Consider the following 17,863-nt stretch of genomic DNA (forward strand, 5'->3'; position numbering starts at 1 on the left):
ATATGTATATATATATATACATGATCAAGTTTAATTTAGCATGTTAACCCCTAGGGCTAGCTGCAGAATCACAAGAGGAAGCACAAGGGAATTAGACAAATTAAACTAAGAAACAACATAGACATGGGCCCTTGTAGAAATTCCCAGCTAGATTATGCTCCACTGTCAAGTTTGATTATGCATGCTGAGTTGTTAGGCTTCTCATCTGTGTGCATGTGTATGTTGATAAGCTTTTTGATCTGTAAATTAAAACTCTATTTATTGTATTTGAGGGCAAATACAATCCCATGTGTGCGCATGTGTATGCTAATCATTGGTTGCGAATAGTCTTTTCATTGCAATAAATTAGTCACAAAAACTCGTTTTTCTTGTAGTGCTATCTCTCTGAGAAAACTCTCACATATTAGTGGAAAATGTGCTTTTCAGATTCTTAATACAACCAGAAAATGTAACTTAATTATTTTAGTGTGCCGAACATCATGAGTAGTGGAGGATTAGCTAACTAGGCCCTAATTACTACCCATTTGATTTTGCTTATTTATTTGAAATGAATTCTGAACTATCATGCATGGGTAGAGCCAAAATCATATATAAATATATATATATTATATTTATTTATATATAATATTAAGGTCCCATGAAACTGATCTTTAAGCCCAAATTAAGTTTATGAGGGTCTAATTAACCCATTCAATGCATGCATACCTCATATATATTAGTTAACAAAAATATGGAGATAATAACCAGTCAATAGGTAAGCACTAGTTGCAGAGGAGAAAAATGTTGAGTTGAACTAAGCTTACCTCAATTTTTTATTAATAGTAGTGAGTTAAGTAGTGGAGGAAGTTATGTAGAGCTCATCTAAACTGAGTTTAAAGTGTGTTTAAATGTTAAGATGAGTTTATTAATTTTTATAAGAAATTGAAAAAGGTTGTGGGTCTCACGTATAAAGATACTTTAAGTTGAAAAATATTGTAGGCTTCTCGTGTAAAGAATGTTTTGAGTTGGGATGAGTTTAGTAATTTGAGAATTTGGTGTTTGTATGTTAGACTCAGTTTAAAATTAGACTGAGCTCAGCTGAGTTTGGGAACCAAATGCAGCTCTTAAAGTCAAATTTCAAGTGTCCTAGTCCTAATTAATCTGTTTAAGTTCACGATTTTCAGTCCAACACTTAGATATATAGTAATCACCACCACTAATTAATGAATTTGTGAGATTAACAACATACAATATGTTATGTTAATGCTTATTGGTGCATGCATTGATTTAATCTTTTATTCTTCATCCTGCCATTTCATTTGTCTTTTTAAGTGGTATGCATTTTATAGTTTCATAGACAACCTTGTTTGTTGTTAACATTGTTAACATATTTGCTTGTTGTTTGTTGTCAAATAACTCAAGCAGCAGGCAAAAATGATGATTTGATTGACTTCAACATGCTAGACTTGGAAAGGGTTGAGACAGAATGTCCCCACCAGATGGAATTCTACTTTTCTTATACTTGAGAGTGCTCTTTTCTATCGTAGTGCCTTTAGCCATTTGGAGTTGACTGATTCCAATTTTAAGCATTATCCACCAACATCTGAGTGGGAACAAGTGGAGAAGATTAACAGTTTATTAGGAGTATTTTATGATACCACTTGTGACTTTTTTGGAACCAAATATCCTGCAACCAATTTGTACTTTCTAGTAGTATTTTTTATTTAATTGACATTAAAAGAGTAATCTGAAAGTGAAGATGATTACATAAAGAAAATGTCTTGTCAAATGCTTGCTAAATTTGAGAAATATTAGTTTGAGTTTAATGTGTTGTTGGCTATAGCAGTTATATGGATTCTCGTTACAAATTTCATTTTGTTGATTTTTCTTATAAGAAGCTTTATGGAAATAGTTCCCTAAAGTATTTTTATTATTTAGAATGTAATTTTTGACTTATAGTTAGTTTTTTTTTATTTTTTATAGATACTGTTTATATTTTAATATTTATATAAAATCAATTAGGTCAAACGGGTTTGTTCAACTCATTAACATAAATGGCTCGAGTCAATCTATTTCGTATTCACTAACGGGTCAAAACAGGTCATGTTAATCCGTTATGTTAATGAATAATGTTAAGGTTTGAGATTTTGACATGATAGCCCTAACGGGTTGTGTTCTATTTGATCCATATAGTACGATGTACATGTCTTAACATGACCCGTAAACATGATTTGTGAGTTCACACGTCTTTATGGCCTCCATTTTCCACCTCTGTTCCATTATTTTATATATTATGTCAATAATGAAACAAAAAATTTTAATATGGAATTGTAACTTCGTTGCAGCAAGTCACCAAAATCATCATTTTAAATATTTTATATTATTTATTCTAGTGTATTTATTAGTCTTTATTACTCAATAAAAGATGAAAGAATATATTTTGAGTTGTAATGTTGGTATAATTCAAGGGTTTGGTGGTGACTCTTCTTCTCTTCTTGTGAAAATTGAAAAGTTTGAGAGTTTTCCAACCCCTTTATCCACAAATATACAAAACCCTACCCATTTTGTCTCAGTTTTATTCAAGAAATCCAAAAAAAACATCTAGCAATCAATTGTGGTATGTAAACACTTTACTAAAGTGAAACTTATTGACCATGGTAATCTGAAAGCCCAGCGCAATTATTGCGCTAAGCTATTCAATTACTACTACAAGAAACACTTCATCCATGATGCACCACCTCCATAATGAATGTGAAACTTCTCCTCTTAGAATTAAAAGAGTTCAAAAAAGTCAAATATCTAATATTAAGAAGGATGCAGAGGGAAGTATATATAGTCCACAATAACTTGTGAACTATGATGCAAAACAACTTAATGTGCCGTGCCTACCACTAAATTTTTATTATGTGTGAATTGCTTCTGTGCCACAATACAAAAATAATGATAATGAAGTTTTGGTTAAAAAAATTACCGAGGGCACGAGTTGGTGGATAGGATAGAGACTAAGGGAGGCCAAACACCACATCTACAAACATTGGTAATGAATCAACACTACCTCTACATAGATTTGATGTCATGTTAGACAAATATCTTGAGGAGCAGGATTTTATGGAGTTTAGATCGAGGCTAGAGAGGTATTTGTCTGAGGGGTGTGTTAAAAACTCACCTGGTTTTAATATTTTAGATTGGTGAAGTGTTAATGCCGTCAATTATCCTTTTTTGCTGAGGTAGCACGTGATGTGTTAGACACCCATATTTTTACTGTTGTATCAGAGTCTACATTTAGTATTGGAGGACGTATCTTGGATCATTTTCTGAGTTCATAGTCTTAGTCCTCATTTGCACCAGCCAAAATTGGCAAAGGATCAAATCAGTCGACATCTGTGAGTTGGATGAATGTGTATAGTCAATTGACCTTGAAGGTAAATTTTTATATAAATTACTGGAAACTTTAAAATCTTGTTTATATTAATTTATTATCTATTTAACTTAATTTTTTAATATTTATTCTAGATGATGGTCTAGCTTATCTTCAACGTGAGCTAAAAGCACTTTTTCAAAAGGTAGCGTCAAACAGCAAGGTAATTGACTCAACTTTACGTTCAATTTATATTCTTTCAAAATTTTTAGAATTTGTATGGTTTGTGCCATTAGTTACTGTGGATTGCAGTTGGAAATATGGGCTGATGCTGTGAAGGATTATGAGATCTTGAGGAGGGAACTTCCTGACGACAATGAAGTTGCAGAATCATTCTTCCATGCTCAAGTTGCATTGAAGAAGTCTCGTGGGGAAGAAGTCCATTATATGAAGTTTGGGGGTGAAGTGGAAGAGGTACCAAGTCCATAATAAGATTTTTGAAATGCAAGAGTGTCTGGTGTTGTCCACTTCAAGGGTGCCTCTGATTTGCAAAGCAGGCAAATAGAGTATCCTCGGGTTAGCTAGCTGATCACCTTGCTCCATTCAGGCAAAGAAAAATCCAGATACTTCAAGATGTTAGTGGAATCGGTGGAATCGTCAAACCATCAAGATATCTTTTTGAAATGGCAGTTGATTTTATCTCTCTCTCTCTCTCTCTCTCTCTCTCTCTCTCTCTCTCTCTCTCTCTGTTTCTGTTTCTGTTTCTGGGAGAGTCAGCAACTGTGGTCATGAATTGAATGAACTTATTCCTTATGACAGAAATGCTAGTGGAAGTACTACACAAATGGAGGGAAGTTTTTTGGAGCGCAGTTCTTCATTTTGATTAAGTGATGTTCAATGGGAAGGCAGAGACTATTTTCTTGTTCTATAAACAGCTGGATTTCTTGTTCTATCCGGCATTATTGGCTTTTGGTTTTCCCATTTGGGTCAATAGGATCCCTCTATCGTTCATGGAATCAACAATATCAGGTACATACATAGTTGGTATGACGTTCTCTTTAATTGAGTTTGAGATATTGTTCAATGAAAGCAATACTACTTAGGGTTGTTCAACCTGGTCAGATTTTATCCGGCCCGGCTCGGAATCCGGTATACGGTTCCGGTTTTCAGCCCGGGTCAAATCTGGGCCGGCATCTAGATTCGAAAAATCGGTTTAAACCGATCCGGGTACCGGATTTTAAATCCGGATCCTGGTTTAAAACCCGGTACTCGGGTGTTATAAACTAAAGAAGCAAAACCCTAGCCGTGTGCCCCCCCCCATTTCAGATTTCCCCCCCCCTCTCTCAGTCTTTGCTCTTGCCATGCGACCTCCTTCGCCTCCCTCCCCCAGTTTCCTCTCTCTCTCTCTCTCTCTCTCTCTCTCTCTCTCTCTTCAAGCGCTAGCGCTGTTGTGTTCTCTATTTGTTGATTTTGGGGTTTTTTTTTATGAGAATGTTTGAATGTTTGAGTATTTTTATGTAGTTTTGTTTGAATGTTTGAGTATTTTTATGTAGATTTGTTCTCACGCACAACGAATTTCAGGATTAGGGTTTCACCAGTCGGCACTTCCTCTCTGCTTCCAGCTCTCGATCCCTTTGCTATAGTCGAGGAAACTGCCACTCAGCCACCATGGGGTGAGTATTTTACCTTCCTCTAACTATTTTCTTGCCGAAATTTCTCGACAGTCTTCACTAATTTTTTTTCTTATATTATTCCTGCATCTTTTTAGTTATGGTTCTTTATTGTTGGGTTGAAGGTACTCAGTAAATTGAAATAAAGCGTATAGTGCGTTATTCCGATTTGGGTCTGTGTAGTTTTGGTTCTCTATTGCGGCTTGTGTAGCTTTTGTTCAGGTCAAATCTGTTGCATCCTTCTTTAGATCTTTGAGGGCTCTTTTATTACTTTGTTGATTTTGGTCTATTTTGATGTGAATGTTTGAATGTAAGAATCTTTGTTTTAGTTCAAAGTAGCTAGATGCATTGAACTTTAATGTGGATCTTCAGAAGAAAATGTGTGGCTGACTTGGGAACCAATAGCTAAGTGTACTATGATCAATGCCTTTGAACAGATCTGATGTGGTTTATTTTGCTAGATCTGCTGTTTTTTCTCCGTCTTTCTCTCTATTTTGTTACATATGCTATTTTTTGGGTTGTGAAAAAATAGTCTTTTGCAAGATTTGATCTTTTTGTTTTTAAACGTGGGGGGTTTTTTTTGGGGTCTGAAGTTTATTACGGTTTAACAGAGGCCCCTTGGAAAAAGGAATTTGGCATTAGGCAAATAAGAGAATTTTTGGAGAATTGTGTTGGATGCAAAATATGGGAGATCATGGGATGGGTGTTGTTCCCCAAAACCCTTTATCTTTGGAGGCGTACTCATTTTGTTTTTTCTGTTCTTTTATGGGCTTGTTTACACTTCTTTCATTTTCTTGATTAGTGTTACTCGTTTATGCACTGCATACTCAGGCAACACATTTTGTTTTTTACCAAGAGCAGTGGCTTATTTCATCATTAATAAAGTGTAAACTAAGAACAATAAATTGAAAATTCTTATGCTGTTGAATTTTCTATGGTCTAGGATTCTAAACTGTATAGATATAAATGAATAATCTTGATGAAAACAATGTCTCATGAAGTCCAAGTAACAAAAAATCCTATATAGGATAAAAATTGACATTCATAAAGTGTGTTGCGACTGATGTTTGGAATCATTTAGAGCATTGGTAGCTGTAGCATCATGAAGAATAAGGATGAGCAGTCAGAATAAGTATTTCTGCATCTTACAAAACGGTAGAGATCATACAAGAACAGGGGAATAGACTTGAACTTAACAGTGCTTATCAATCAAAAGATTCAAGAAATTTTCATGATATGGTAACCAAAAAGAAAAAGATAAAAGAGTTTTCACCCCTATCAGTTATGGTAGGATATTAATTTCTACCTTTTTCTTTTGTTTCCTTGTTATTTCTTTAATGAAGGTATTGTCATGTAGTCCCAGATTCAACTAATGCCACAGAGTGACAGTTTTCACCTTTACTTTTTGGTTAATTAATGTAGCTTTAAGTCATAAGATTATGTTTGATATCTTTACTTAAAATATCAGCAGGCCAATTAATAACTTTTAATAATTCATATGATATATTGATTTTGTTTCAACATGTACCTACATGCAGATAATCACAAACCTTTCTGTTGAATACATCTTGCAGATAACCAACAATGGCTGTTCTGAGACAGGAAATTCATCAGAAACTAAATTCAATTGTGAAGGAATGCATTGATTGCATGAAGCAAACATATTATGTATTGGTGGCTCTATGTAATCCACTTTTGATATGTAATTTCATATTTTGTAATTTGTGTTTTGTAATGTATAAATACCAAATAATGAAATATGTAGTGATTGTATTATGTTTTTTTAGATGCATTTAGTTAAAAAGGCAATTAGTTTTATATATGAAAGAATATGCTTTACAACATTTTTTCTTGAAAGAAACTAAATAATATAGGCTCTTAGATTTAAAAGAAAAATGCTTCTTGAAAGAAACTAAGTAGTATGGGTTTTTGTTTTAAAAAAAAAAAAACTAACACGGGTATAGTCCGGAACCCGGATTCCGGGTTTCAAAAAATCCGGATTCACCCGAGTTCCAGCCCAAGTTGCAACCCGCGTATATTGGGCCGGAAACCGGCCCAGGTTTGAAATCCGAGTTCCGGGCCGGGTATATCCGGATACCCGGTCCGAAACCCGGATGAACAGCCCTAATGCTACTTTTACAATCTTGATTATGTATCATTACCTAATTAGCAGATTTCTTGTAGGTGAAGCATTTTTCTTCCTCTGTTTTTGGTTGTTTCCTTTTAACAATTGATGTTTAGGGAGACACGACTCCATTCATGCTTATAAAATGACTGTCTTCTTTTAAAAAAATGTTTGGTTTAAAAAAAAAATAAAACATAAAATAAATTTGTAAAGGAAATGTTAAATATACTCAAGAAAAACTTACTTATCTACATATCAGCAATTGATACGTTGAAAATCTTGAAATTTGAATTTTAAATTTTAAATTTAAAACAAAAACTAATAAAATGAGTTTTGTAAGTAAAAATATAAATAAAATTGTACGTAAAGTAAAACTGTACGTACATGTAGTATTACTCATTTTAGGGCTGTACATTTGGACCGCTTAGCCGACCCGACCCGGAAGTTCCGAATAAATCGACCCGATTTAACTGACCCGAAACAGACACAAACGGAACCGGAACATTTTTGGATTATTTCGATACGGGTCGGTTAATAACCGTTAACCCGTTTGGATTTAACCAAGCACATCTCGTGCGAATTCATGCTGCCGTCCGCCGACACCTGCTTCGCCATCACCGGCGACCTCAGCCCCAGCTCCTGAATCGCATTCGGAGCCAATAGAGTTTCCAACTTGTACACCACCTCAAGCATGGAGACCCGGTTGTGGAGCTTCTCGATGGCCTCCGACGGATCGATTACGACGACGGTTGGGTGTTCGACCGAGAACTGGTGCTACGGTGCAGCTGCTGATTCCAATCGTGTCCATACTTCTTGTGGCTGATGCAATCGAAGGGTCCCTGTTCAGTGATGGGCTTGGTGGGATGGATGCGGACGAGATCGACGCCGCGCCGGTTAGCGTGATCGATGAGAGGCCTGGATGGGCTTGGAGATGGATCGGACATTTTCTGTTTGAGAAGTGAGAAAGTTGAGGAGGAAATTCGGAACGGAATACCCGGACCCGGCAGCTTACGGAACTTGAAAATTCGGAACCGAAGCCCAATCGGAAGGTGCCATTTCGGGTCGGGCCGGAATAGTGGATATCGGGTCGAATGGAACCAGGTGAACAGTCCTAACTCAATTATAAATACACGTAAGCTCTTTCTTATCGCTCTGGTCCCTTGCTGTGTATCCCAGTCATGCCACCGTTATTCTTCCACGGTCAACCTCTCCGAGCGCCATCTCTTCCGTCACTCCCAGCTACTGCCGCGTACAGCTATATTTCTTGGTGAGCGTCCCTTTCCCCTTACGCCATGCCCACTCGTTTCGATCTCTCGGTTCACTCTCTCTCTATCTCAGCTTCACCACCGCATGGAGGCCGTCGTTTGGCCGTCTAGAGCAGCAGGCTCACGGTGCTCTTCTTTCCGCACGATGTCCGCATCTTCTGTTGTTGTTGGAGTCCCAGCCACGCCATCTTCAGCCCCCCACGGCCCAACTCAGCTACATCATGTTTTTTTCCACGGAGTCGCAGCTGTAGGTCTTCTCCTTTTGTAAGTTGTCTTCACCTTCCACTTGCAGTTTTCCCTTCCCGATGGTTTTCTTCCCTAGTTTCTGAAATCCTGAAAATCCCTCCACTATGATTTCTAACTCTCCACAATCTTACAGTTTTGACTCCTCTTTTTGTTTGGTTTCATCACTCAGATCTCTCCCTCTCTACTTCTTATCACTTTCTCGTTGTAGTGTGCATCCCCATCCTCACAAAATCTCCCACTTGCAGAACATGACCTACCTCACTCCTCCCCGTTGCACAAAACCACCAACGAGGTGCCGTCGCATGTGGCCCTCAACGACGCCCGTATGCCTTTATTATGTAACACACCTCAAATTGCTTAATGAGATATACATAGAATTTGCTCACTTTGAAGGAGCACCCCTCCACAGAATAAATGAAGAAGAAAGGAAAATAGAAATTTTATTAAGTTTTGGATGATTCTTTTCAGGTGATACAGTAATTTTATAGGAAAAATCTAGTTGTAAGTAATATGTGTATTAATCTAATGTGATTAGTTAAAAAATAGATTTTATTGAAAACGGTACTAATTTAAATTTTGAATATAAAGAAATTAGTATTGGTATGTAAATTAGTACGTGACTTTACTTGTACGTAGCAAAACTCAATCTTATATGCTAAAATCTTTCACAGAAAAAAGGCCTCAGTCTTGCTCAAACACGATCCACGACTAATAACTAGCAGACTTAACAAAAGAAAGTAAACAGACTAACGGCCCAGATACCCTGCGGCCCAAATAAATCAAGTTCTGTTAGACTTGGCCCAAGCCTGGCCCAACCATTCCATTTGTGGACCGTGACATGTGCATTCTCTTTCTCTCTGTATTTTGCACTTCACTCACCCTCACAGATTTTCCATTCACACACACTCGTACACAAGAAACTCACAAGCTTTCTTACAGACTTGTGTCGTGCCATCACAGCGTTCAACGTCGTTGCGAGTGGACTCTCTTCTCGCCGGTAAGCCATTTCCCTCTGTTAGCCCATTGGTTTTACTATTCACCTGAAATATATAGTTTCAGCTTGGTATGAAATTTTCAGATTTTCTTTCCCCATTGCAAGCCGTGCGACACCACTAAATTTTGAGGTTCTTTGGTCCTGCTATTTTGTCCTACAGTGGTGAGCCACTTTGATCTTTGGGTAATTTTGATAGTATTTATTCTCACTCTGTACACTCTCACTAGTTTAATACTCATAGAAACTTTGCACAGATTATTTTTCCTCTCCCACTGCAGAAAAATCACCGCTGTTTGGAACTACAAAAATTCCCTCACCGACGTAAGTAAGGCCTTGCCTCAAGATGAGCCACAAGCGTACATTACACATGCTTGAGTTTAATTTTAACGTCACTATTTTAAATCACAGGTCATAGCTAGCTAACGCCCAAACAGTGTTGTTTTCGCTCTTTAATTTTCACGAGCCACGCACCCGAACTTAGGTAAGATTTTCAGAATTTTAGATTTATGATCGACTTTGTTACGTGGACTATATCAATGAATTTTAGTTGCTGGGATTAATTTTAATTAATGATTTTACATGGCTGTCCGGGGCACATGTTTTTATGTTGGTTGTGTTGTGCCCTTTGAAATGTTAAAAGTGTGGTGAATTGGGTTGACGTGTGGCGAATGGAGTTGATTGGTGCCTGTTCGAGGTGGTTTATTGGCTGTTTGTGCAATGTGTGTGTGTGTGTGTTTGGGCTGGTTATGTTGGATGTGTTATGAGTGGTGTAGATGCCCGGGATTGAAGTGTTGGATGATTAAAAATATATGGTGGCTGTGTTGGAGTTTTATATTGAAGGTTGGAATTGACGTGGCTGTTTTGAGTTATGTTTTAGTGGTGGAAATTCCTGTTGTTGGTTTTGGAGATGTATTTTGATGTTGGTTTGGTGTTGGTTATCATGAGGAATGTGTTAGCGTTGGACTGTTTCTAAATGCTTTTGCTTGTAGGCTTGCTTTATTCCATCCCTAGAATGGTGGAATTTTGTTAGTTAAGTTGATGAGCAGATATGAGTTATTAACATGTTAGTGAATAATTTTCTGTTTAGGTTGTGACATTGATAGAGCTCAGGTCCAAAGCTTAAGTAACTCTCTGCAAGAGTTAGGTAAGCAGGGTTCAATTACTAGTTTTGCACAAAAAAAAAAAAAAATGAATGAGGTTGATTTTTGGAAAAATATGCATGTTTTTGTGTTATGAAAATATATTTGAAAACGACCTCAGATGTGTTATGCATATTCATGAAATATGTAATGAGAAAGAATTTTCTATCATGACTGGTGTAAACATGAGCTAATTTTGTATATTCTATTTTCTGAACTGAGAAAGAGCAAATATGAGATTTTAAAATTTTTGTTTTGATTAAATAAAGATGCTCTGATTCTGTTATCTTTGAACATGTGAAATGATCTAAATTTGTTCCATACTATGTTTGATATGTTGTGGCATCTAAAAGCCTTAGCATGGGATTCTGAATATGTATTCTGATTAAAGTCTAATTTTGATGCTATATTCGGTTTTCGTTACGGCTTTGCCATGGGTATAATAGTGGCATACGGCCCCACCATGGATATAATAGTAGCATATGGTCCCGCCATGGGTATAACAGTGAAATATGGCTTTGCCACGGGTATAATGGTGGTTTATAGCGCTACCATGGGGTTTAAACATGGTATTTATCACGATGTGATGCTATGAGCTGATATGAATATAATGTTTCAGTTTGGATATGCCAAATGATTCTTTTTGGAATAAGTTTGTTTTCTAAAAGTTTCTGTCTTATGTTTTGTAACAAGTTTTGATTCTGCATTCTGAAAGCAAATATTTTGTTCCATATTTTGAACATTATAAATACTCATATTCACATACTAGTAAATGTGTTTTGGTTACTGAGTTGTTAATAACTCACTCCCTTACCTTCACTATATTTCGGATGATTTTGATGTTCAACTGAGGATGAGTGATAGAATGCGTGGGCAAAATTAGCTGTGGATAGTGATTGAGTACCTTGGGGTATTGTTGATGTTGGATGAGTTCATTTTTAGTAGATGGTTTATGGAGACATGTAAACTTTAATTTAATTAGTGATGCTATTTTAGACATGTTGAGAAGTTGATCTATGCTATTTTTGTTTCTGTATGGAGAATTATAATATGAATATGTGTGGTCAATTAAAATGGAAGTATTTTCTATTGTGATTTGGAGTCTATAGAAGAATTGATTTGGATTTAGAAAATATATTAGAAATGTTGGAGTTGATTATCAGGTGACAGGAGTTGACTCTCCGGACCTCGAAGAACGAGATGTTACATACTTCCTCAAATTACATTCTTTTTATGATAAAATTTCACAAATATCAAAATTATTTTATAGTCCACAAATATATACAGCAATTTGTTATCTTGATCTCTAACAATATCCAAGTACCGTTGGATCCTTTTCTAAAAAACTGTAGAGTCCTCTCCTGCTGGGTGAGGTGTTTTCTCTCTATAGGAGAGTGGGGTCCCTTAAACTAGCTCAGCTGGTTTGGAGTGGTTTCAATGGAGGAAGATTTAGCAAAGCAATGGGAAGGCCTTAGCCTCACTGAGAAGGAAAAAGGAGTAATGATCCTGCCACCCAACTCGACTGCTAAAGCTAGGCAGCATGGAAAGTACTGCTTATTGGCTATGCTCATAGCTGAGAGACCAGTTAATCAAGAAGCTTTCAAAACAACTATGTCCAAAGTTTGGAGATGTGAGAGTTGGTTTCATTTCTCTGAAGTTGGAACCAACAAATATCTTATCGAGTTCAACCAAGAAAAGGACCTTCAGCATGTCATGAGTGGCAGGCCATGGTCTTTTGATAGATGGCTGCTGTGCCTGCAAGTTTTTGAAGGTAACTGTTCCATTAACGAAGTTCTTTTCAATAAAGAAGAATTTTGGGTGCAAGCTTATAACATGCCCCTAGCAAGTATGACACAAGAGGTGGGGTTTCAGATTGGTGAAAGCCTAGGGAGAGTAATCACAGTCCAAGCAGATGAGAGGGGGATAGGATGGGGGAAGTTCCTAAGGATAAGGGTTGAAGTGAACATCTCAGAAGCTCTACTCAGAGGTGTGTTTCTAATTCTTGAAGGCAAGAAAACCTGGGTTCCCCTTAAGTATGAAAGGCTGCCTAACTTGTGTTTTAAATGTGGAGTGATTAAGCATGCTCAACAAAAGTGTGCTGTTGGATCTTCGAGCAGTAGCAAGATGCAGTATGGAGTGTGGATGCGAGCACCAACAACCAGGGAGAGTGATAATACAAGGAAGAAATATGGTGAAGGACTGTGTAACAACCATGTAGAGGAACAGTCATGGAGGAAGGGAAGGGAGGACAGGGATGAACTTCCAAACCAGAGCCCTGAGTCAAAGATGGACTGTCAGGAAACGGTTCAGACTGTAGTTGACATTGCAGAACCAAAGAGGAAACCAGACAATATGCTTTATCCCATGCAACCTGCAGAGGCAACACAGAGGCCTTTTAAGGAATGTGAGAGTGAGGCCATTTTGGGTAAGTCTGAGGCTTCCTTTACTGCAGCAGGGGCATGTCCCATGCAAAATACCACGAAGTCAGAATGCCCCATCTTGGTACCTGTCACAACCTGTAAAGGCAATGACCAAAAATCACTGGGCCTTGGAAACAGCCATGACCTGAGGCCCAAGCCTCATCCTTGGCCCACTTTGTGTCAAACCAGGTCCAAGCACTGGAGAAATTCAAGAAGAAAGCTGGCTGGAAGAGGCAGGCTAGAGACAAGGGCAGTACCAACCCCTCAGCAGGCCTAAGGGAAGATAAGGTAAGCCATACAAGGGGCACTAAAAGGGTTGGTGTGCAGACAAATGGTGCGGTAGCAATTCAGTTCACTAAAAAAATTAAAATTGAAGGGGAGATAGAGGAGCTTTCAAACAGGAATGATGTGGTGGTGGCTGGTGTACAGCCCCACCCTAAGCAATGAATTGCTTGAGCTGGAACTGCCGAGGGCTTGGGAACCCTCGGACAGTGAATAATTTGCACCTTATGGTGCAAAACAAGTCCCCAACTTTTGTTTTCTTGATGGAAACAAAATGCAAAAGACTAAAAGTGGAGTTAATTAAAAGGAGGCTGAATTTTGAGCATAGTTTTGTTGTTGATTCAAAAGGTCCTAGTGGAGGCCTAGCCATCTTGTGGAAAGCATAAATAGAGGCAGAGATTGTGTCATTTACTCATTCCCATATCTCCCTGTTGGTCAAAGGCATGAGGGAAGACCTCTCCTGGCACTTAACAGGGTTCTATGGCAACCCAAACACAGCAAAAAGGTGTGAAAGTTGGCAGCTACTACAAGCATTGACACCAGCAGCACCAATGGGATGGTTGTGTGTAGGCGATTTTAATGAGATTTTAAACTATGGAGAGAAGTGTGGTGGACCTTTGAGACCCCATAACCAAGTGGAGGCTTTTAGAGATGCTGTTCATAGATGTGGCCTCAGTGACATGGGTTACTATGGTAACAAATTCACTTGGTCCAATGGTAGGCAAGGGGGAGCTTTCACCAAAGAAAGGCTAGACAGGGCCTTCTGTAACACTGCCTGGCTAGACAAGCACTTTGACTCGAAAGTTTTTGTTCTTCCTACTCTTACCTCAGACCATAACCCCATATGGATTGCCATGGAACAGCAGCAACCTGCTGCAAACAGACTCCCAAAGCCTTTCAGGTTTGAGGCTAGCTGGACACTAAGGGATGAATGTTTAGAGACAATACAAGAAGCATGGAGAATTCCCAGGCTGGCTGGAAATAAAATGCAGTTCATTTCTGAGGGGCTTAAAAACTGCAAAAAGAAGCTATTACAGTGGAGCAAGAAGACTTTCAACAGCTCAAAACAAGAAATCAGTAAACAGATGGCCCAGCTATCTAACTTGTAGGAAAGAAACACAGGCCTTTTAACTGAGGAGATAAAGCAAGTGCAAAGAGGGGTTGATAGACTTCTTGAAGCTGAGAATACCAAGTGGAAGCAAAGGGCCAAGCAAAGATGGTTGAATGAGGGAGACAGGAATACCAAATACTTTCACCAGTGTGCCTCTCAAAGGAGGAAAACCAATGCCATTAAAAAACTGTTTGATAGCCATGGACAAGAAATAAGCTCGAGAGAGGGGATCAGCAATCTTTTCCAGGATCACTTTGAGGATTTGTTCACTACCTCGAATCCCTCCAATCCCTCAGAATGTATAGCATCCTTGGAGGCACGTGTGACTGGATTTCATAATGAAATGTTGACTAAACCTTATTCAAAAATAGAAGTTGAAGAAGCTATTTTTCACATGAATGACCTAAGTTCACCAGGACCAGATGGTTTTCCTGCAACCTTTTATCAGAAGCACTGGACAGTGGTGGGAACCCAGGTGTGTGAGGCAGTGCTGAATGTTCTCAATTCAAATGGCAACTTGGGGGATATTAATAGCACGTTCATTGCACTCATCCCAAAGAAGAAAGCTCCTACTAAGGTGACAGATTTTAGACCCATTTCCCTTTGTAATGTTCTTTATAAGCTTATCTCTAAAGTAATAGCTAATAGACTAAAGAAGGTGCTCCCCTGTATTATCTCACCCTCCCAATCAGCTTTTGTCCCCAATAGGCTAATCTCTGATAACATAATTGTTGCCTTTGAGGCTTTGCATACTATGAAATGTAAATTGGCAGGAAGAGAAGGATACATGGCTTTAAAGTTAGACATGAGTAAGGCCTATGACAGAGTGGAGTGGAGTTTCTTAAGGGCTGTCCTTTACAAACTGGGTTTTTGCAGTCAATGGGTGGAACTAGTGATGAAGTGTATTGAAACTGTCTCATATGCTCTCCTTGTGAATGGTGAACCCCAACCAGAATTTACCCCTTCTCGAGGCATCAGACAAGGTGACCCTTTGTCACCCTACCTCTTCATACTGTGTGCAGAAGCTCTAAGTAACTTGCTATACAAAGCTGAGGAAAGCAGACTACTTCATGGCATCCCAGTTGCAAGAGGTCAATTAAGGGTCTCTCATCTCTTCTTTGCAGATGACAGCCTTTTGTTTTGCAAGGCAACAGCAGTGGAGTGGGGAAGATTGATAAGCCTTTTAAACACCTATGAGTTAGCATCAGGCCAGAGACTTAATCTTGAAAAAACCTCAATTATCTTCAGCAAAAACACTGCCAGACCCACTCAAGACTACATTCTGTCTATTGCTGGTATAAGGACATCCATGCCCTATGAAAAGTACCTAGGATTGCCCTCTGTGGTGGGGCGAGACAGGTTCAAATCTTTCAAAGGTATTTTAGATAATATAAGGATGAGGCTCAGCAATCTTAGAGTTAAAACTTTATCTCAGGCAGGGAAAGAAATCTACCTAAAAGCAGTGATCCAAGCCATCCCAACCTATACAATGAGTGTCTTCAAGCTACCTATCACCCTCCTACACTCTATAAACAGAGCCATCCAAAATTTCTGGTGGGGGCAGCAAGAAAAGGAGCATAAGATCCATTGGATTCCTTGGAAAAGGATGGGGCAAGCCAAGTCAATTGGAGGTTTGGGTTTTAGGGACCTTGAATGCTTCAACAAGGCAATGTTGTCCAAGCAATGTTGGAGATTAATTCAGGACCCCAACTCTCTTGCTGCTAAGATTTTAAAGGCTAAATATTTCCCTAACTCAAACTTTCAGGTAGCTAAACTGGGCTCCAAACCCTCTTATATCTGGAGGAGCTTACTTGCAGCCAGACATGTAGTAGAGGCTGGCTCTTTTTGGAGGGTGGGTACTGGCTCCAACATTTTAATCTGGAGAGACAAATGGCTAAACCCCTCAAATCCCAGTAGAGTCACAAGTCCAACTCGAGTTCTAGGAAGCACTGCAACTGTTGCAGAACTGATTAATCCTGAGACTAAAATGTGGAAGACAGACTTAGTGCAAGAAATTTTTGAGGAAGGGGAAGCAAGCTTAATTCTCAAAACTCCTATCAGCACTATGAATACTATGGACAAAATCATATGGCATGGAACTACCAATGGCTCTTTCTCAGTAAGGAGTGCATACCACATGGAGAAATCGAGAGAGGTGACAGCTCAAGGACAAGCCTCTTCCAGCAATGACTTTAAAGAGGTTTGGAACAAAATATGGCAACTTAGTGTCACACCTGGGGATAAAGTTTTTATTTGGAGAGCCTGCCTGGAGGCCCTCCCTACTCAATCCAACCTTTTCAAAAAGAGGGTGGTGAATGACCCACTATGCCCCATCTGTTGCAGAGAAGTTGAAAGTGTCACTCATGCATTGTGGAGCTGTGAGGCAGCCATGGATGTATGGAGCCAATGCTCCAAAAGGCTTCAAAAGTGTGCTCTACCTCAAGCCCCTATGCTACTGGTCTTCGAGTCACTATCTAAAGCCTTAAACTCAGAAGAATTGCATGAGTTTGTGGTGGTAGCAAGGAAATTGTGGTGGAGAAGAAACACCTTTGTTTTTAACAAGGAGTTCACTCATCCTAACTCCATAGTGAGAGAGGCCAGAGTTCTTTTAGACATGATGGCTGAAGGGGAACCTAATCATCAAAGCAATAACAGGGCCTGCCAAGGCTGTTCCTCAGAGGCAGTTTGGAAGGCTCCTCCATCACCCTGGTATAAAATCAATTGGGATGGGGCAGTGGATAAAGCCAATGGACAGATTGGAATTGGAGTTGTTATAAGGGATTGTGCTGGCCAGATTATTGCCACAATGCGGCAAAGAAAACAATTTTTCCCTGACCCTTTGTTAGCTGAAGCATATGGAGCTCTACAAGCTGTGAAATTTGGTTTGGAACTTGGTCTGCATCAGGTTATTATAGAAGGTGACTCACTGCAAGTGACAAAGGCACTATGTGAAGATAAGGAAATTTGGAGTAGCTCAAGCATGTTTATGAGTGAAACAAGGTCGTGTCTTAATTGTTTTGCAAAGTGGGATGTTTCTCATGTTAGGAGAAATGGCAATGTTGTAGCCCACTTACTTGCAAAAGATGCTCTTACCATCTCGGATTCAATTGTAACCATGGAGGAATCCCCTCCTTGTATCTCATCTCTATTATAATGGAATGGCATAAGAGTTTTTTCAAAAAAAAATATCCAAGTACCGTTATGATCGTAACACGTACGTCATTTTTTTTTTCTGTTCATCTTAATGGTGAACAATATTTTAACGAAGGCCCGC

General features: G+C 38.7%; 1 long non-coding RNA gene across 2 annotated transcripts; it reads left to right on the plus strand.

Annotated features, from left to right (window-relative positions):
* Positions 1-9,286: 9,286 nt before the first annotated feature.
* Positions 9,287-11,062, plus strand: LOC122295902. 2 transcript variants are annotated; one of them, XR_006238312.1, is made up of 5 exons: positions 9,287-9,640; positions 9,722-9,799; positions 9,892-9,962; positions 10,046-10,118; positions 10,725-11,062. It is a non-coding gene; the product is annotated as an uncharacterized LOC122295902 (long non-coding RNA). The 2 variants fall into 2 exon arrangements; XR_006238311.1 differs by having other exon boundaries at positions 9,892-9,958.
* Positions 11,063-17,863: the final 6,801 nt, after the last annotated feature.

Source organism: Carya illinoinensis, chromosome 15, assembly GCF_018687715.1.
Source record: "Carya illinoinensis cultivar Pawnee chromosome 15, C.illinoinensisPawnee_v1, whole genome shotgun sequence".
Classification (NCBI taxonomy): domain Eukaryota; kingdom Viridiplantae; phylum Streptophyta; class Magnoliopsida; order Fagales; family Juglandaceae; genus Carya; species Carya illinoinensis.